This window comes from Sinocyclocheilus grahami, unplaced genomic scaffold (genome assembly GCF_001515645.1).
Source record: "Sinocyclocheilus grahami isolate Dianchi unplaced genomic scaffold, SAMN03320097.WGS_v1.1 scaffold281.1, whole genome shotgun sequence".
In the NCBI taxonomy this organism is placed as follows: Eukaryota; Metazoa; Chordata; class Actinopteri; order Cypriniformes; family Cyprinidae; genus Sinocyclocheilus; species Sinocyclocheilus grahami.
In genome coordinates, this window is record NW_015505460.1 from 1899949 (window position 1) to 1904570 (window position 4622).

The 4622-nt window shown below is 47.5% G+C and overlaps 1 long non-coding RNA gene across 50 annotated transcripts in view; it reads right to left on the reverse strand.

Annotated features, from left to right (window-relative positions):
* The window catches only part of LOC107600306 (uncharacterized), a 5877-nt gene extending 2548 nt beyond the window's left edge, over window positions 1–3329 (reverse strand). For 6 of the 50 annotated variants that reach the window (XR_001610788.1, XR_001610780.1, XR_001610784.1 and 3 more), the window contains exon 1: window positions 1156–1355. This is a non-coding gene — a long non-coding RNA (uncharacterized lncRNA). The other 44 variants (XR_001610800.1, XR_001610783.1, XR_001610776.1 and 41 more) reach the window with 37 other exon arrangements.
* Between the last annotated feature and the right edge of the window lie 1293 nt (window positions 3330–4622).

The window sequence follows — 4622 nt, forward strand, 5'->3', positions numbered from 1 at the left end:
TCGCCTGGCCAAAACCGATTCCCTGGCCGCTCGCCTCGCCAAAACCGATTCCCTGGCCGCTCGCCTGGCCTTGACTGCTTCCCTGGCCAAAACCGATTCCCTGGCCCCTTCCCTGACTAGTCCCTTGACCACTTCCCTGGCCACTCGCCTGACCTTGGCCGCTCGCCTGACCTTGGCCGCTCGCCTGACCTTGGCCGCTTGCATGGCCAAAACCGATACCCTGGCCGCTTCCCTGATCATGACCACTTCCCTGGCCTTGACCACTTTCCTGACCAGTCCCTTGGCCACTTCCCTGACCTTGGCCGCTTGCCTGGCCTTGACCACTTGCCTGGCTAAAACTGATTCCCTGGCCGCTTGCCTGGCCTTGACCACTTGCCTGGCTAAAACTGATTCCCTGGCCGCTTGCCTGGCCTTGACCACTTGCCTGGCTAAAACTGATTCCCTGGCCGCTTGCCTGGCCTTGACCACTTGCCTGGCTAAAACTGATTCCCTGGCCGCTTGCCTGGCCTTGACCACTTGCCTGGCTAAAACTGATTCCCTGGCCGCTTGCCTGGCCTTGACCACTTGCCTGGCTAAAACTGATTCCCTGGCCGCTTGCCTGGCCTTGACCACTTGCCTGGCTAAAACTGATTCCCTGGCCGCTTGCCTGGCCTTGACCACTTGCCTGGCTAAAACTGATTCCCTGGCCGCTTGCCTGGCCTTGACCACTTGCCTGGCTAAAACTGATTCCCTGGCCGCTTGCCTGGCCTTGACCACTTGCCTGGCTAAAACTGATTCCCTGGCCGCTTGCCTGGCCTTGACCACTTGCCTGGCTAAAACTGATTCCCTGGCCGCTTGCCTGGCCTTGACCACTTGCCTGGCTAAAACTGATTCCCTGGCCGCTTGCCTGGCCTTGACCACTTGCCTGGCTAAAACTGATTCCCTGGCCGCTTGCCTGACCTTGACCACTTGCCTGGCCAAAACCGATTCCCTGACCCCTTCCCTGACCAGTCCCTTGACTACTCCCCTGACCTCTCCCCTGGCCTTGACCACTTCCCTGGCCTCTTGCCTGACCACGACCCCTTCCCTGACCAGTCCCTTGACCGCTTCCCTGACCTTGACCGATTCCCCGACCACTTCCCCGGCCGCTTGCCTGACCTTGGCCCCTTCCCTGACCAGTCCCTTGACCGCTTCCCTGGCCGCTTGCCTGGCCTTGACCGCTTCCCTGGCCCCTTCCCTGGCCTTGACCGCTTCCCTGGCCCCTTCCCTGGCCAGTCCCTTGACCCCTTCCCTGGCCAGTCCCTTGACCCCTTCCCTGGCCAGTCCCTTGACCCCTTCCCTGGCCAGTCCCTTGGCCGCTTCCCTGGCCAGTCCCTTGGCCGCTTCCCTGACCAGTCCCTTGGCCGCTTCCCTGACCAGTCCCATGACCGCTCCCTTTGCCAAATCCACTCCTCTGGCCAAATCCGCTTCCATGACCGCTCCCCTGGCCATTCCCACTCCCCTGGCCAAATCCGCTTCCATAACCGTTCCCGCTCCCCTGGCCAAATCTTTGACCGCTTCTCTGACCACGTGGTTCACTGCATGCATGACCACTGGTGGTTGGGCAACATTTCTGTGTGGCAGGACACTGGTCATCATGGAAACAGCTTTCAGCAAACAGTGGAATGTACTTCGGTTTGGGACATTGACCCGGCTTCACTGCGTGGACACAGATAGTCAGCTTTAGTTTGGGCTTATGGACAGTATGCCACTTCAATAAACAGCACGAAACACTCAAAGCATGAATAGCAAGTTTTCCCCTACAGAGTGAATTATATGTCAAGTATTTTTCCTCTTTATTTTGTAAAGTCATTGGGTTTAAAACTACCCTAAGGGATGAATTCAAACCTACTTGAGACAAGAACAAAAGGCAATTTTTTTATAATAATACCAAAACAAATTTAACAAATACCTGTACATGGAGCCGTACAGTAACGTCCACATCCATTGCTGCAGCACTTCTCATTGTCGGGACAGTTAGAGTCACTCTTACAGGAACTAGTACATGATCTTCTTCCAGATGATTGGGGTGGACACCGTCCTGGCTTTGCTGTTATACGGACACATGACAGAAACCACTGAATGCTGAACGTTTCCATTCACTTAAATGAAAGTTTTACATAACATTGTTCTGCTTAAAACTTGTTGAATTCAAGGAGTTACTTTTTTTGGGTGGGGGGGCGCTAGCATCCATTAACCGAAACTCACTGGAAACGGGCAGCACACAAACAGGCCCAAGGTCAAATCGACAGCATTTGTGTCCTCTAAAGCAGTCTCAATCAGAAGAACGTCCTCGAAGGGACGGCATGACCGTCGGTTTCGCTGGACAGTAACAGTCCATTAGAGCAGGTGTTCTCAAACCGCTCTATGAAGTACCCCCAGCACTGCAAGTTTTGTATATCTCCCTATATCTGACACACCCACTTCAGGTCTTGCAATCTCCACTAATGAGCCGATGAGTTGAATCAGGTGTGATAGATGAGGGAGACATACAAAAATGTGCAGTGCTGGGGTACTCCAGGACAGGTTTGAGAACCACTGCACTAGAGGATTCAAGAGGATAGGTGAACGTGATTTCACCAAGTACAACATGTTTCTGGATCAACGTGCTTATTGATCCTGGAACAACATTCCATTCAACCAATCAGAATCGAGGGCTACGTTTTCAATAAGTGTCAGTTTTAGGCTTACAATCAGGGTTAGATGCTTCTACACCCATCAGTTCCCTCTGATTTTAGGAATAAATTATGGGTAGGGTTAGGTCGATATTTTTGCTCAGAAATGTTTTCCAGGAACATGTATTACTTGGCAAAATCAAGGCGACTATAGGGGGTGGCCAGGGAGCGTGGTTTCAGCATTTGTAAATCAGGGGTTTTGCAAGGAGTCTCAAACCTTGATACAAATTTTACATAGTTATCTGCTTCAAATAAAAAAAGAAAGAAAAAAGGGTTTTAAAACCTACTACTCATTCCTAAATTGTGTTAATTACTTTCAAAGACAGAGTCACTCATTTCTGCTTTTCTTCAGGCTGTGTAATGAAGTCAACAGATCATCTCACCTGTGGTTCGAGTAGCGCCGGTTATGCTCAAGTATCCGAACACACACGATAAAACGGCAACCAACGAGAAAAACACTCGAGCTCTCATCCTCCCGACCTGCGATCTCACAACGATCTCTGCTGGAAAATGCGCTGAATTGGTGCGTCAGGAGGAGTGGACAGCGAAACACACAAAACTAAAACGAATAAACGTGTTGCTGCAATATCAACCGCTGTAAAATGGGGTTTTAAAGGTCCAAGGAGATCAGGTCAAATCCAACCCAAACTCACCTGCCTGTAGCTTTCTAGTAATCTGACTGGAAGGCCTTAATTAGCTTGTCCAGGTGTGTTTGATTGGGGTTGGATGAGCTGAATGCTGTGTTCATGCCATGTCATATTAATTAAGGTAGCCTAATATAACGAGTCTATATATATATATATATATAGACACACACATGTAATGGTTTGCAAAATTCACGGTTCATTATGTTTTCGATACAGCAAAAAGAAAGATATGCCAGAGAAATTTCCTTGATTTTTACAATATTTTTATTTATCACTCTAAAAAATGCTGGGCTGTTTCAACCCAACATTGGGTCAAATATGGACTAACCCAGCTGCTGGGTTAAAGTTTTTTATTTAATTTTTAACCAAAAAGTTGGGTTAGTCCATATTTGACCTAAAGTTGGGTTGAAACAGCCCAGCATTTTTTAGAGTGTATTAAAACTAATTATTTACTTTGAACAATGATGGATAATTGATCCATCTTCTGGGGTGTCTTCTTAGCAAACAAAAATAGCTCCGGTTTGAAGTATTCCATCTGATGTACAGTAGCCTACTGTCATGTAGCAGATTAATCTTTTCCAATAAGTTTAAATAGATTTTTACCTTTTATGGGCATTTTTTACCTTTATAAAGCCATTTTTTTTTCTTTTTTACATTTAATAAGACATCTTTGCTGTTACCAAGCAAATTAAGTCAGTATTGACAAAAAAAATCATCTTTGCAATGCAGAGGAAACACAGAAGTTGCATCTGAATGGCATTTTCTTTTGCTTTTACACACTGTTTAATGCAGCTCAAAAAAAGTTGGGACAGGTAGCAATAAGAGGCCGGAAAAGTTACATGTACATATAAGGAACAGCTGGAGGACCAATTTGCAACTTATTAGGTCAATTGGCAACATGATTGGGTATAAAAAGAGCCTCTCAGTGTGGCAGTGTCTCTCAGAAGTCAAGATGGGCAGAGGATCATCAATTCTCTGGCAAAAAATAGTGGAGCAATATCAGAAAAGAGTTTCTCAGAGAAAAATTGCAAAGAGTTTGAAGTTATCATCATCATCATCTACAGTGCATAATATCATCCAAAGATTCAGAGAATCTGGAACATTCTCTGTGCGTAAGGGTCAAGGCCAGAAAACCATACTGGATGCCCGTGATCTTCGGGCCCTTAGACAGCACTGCATCACATACAGGAATGCTACTGTAATGGAAATCACAACATGGGCTCAGCAATACTTCCAGAAAACATTGTCGGTGAACCCAATCCACCGTGCCATTCGCCGTTGC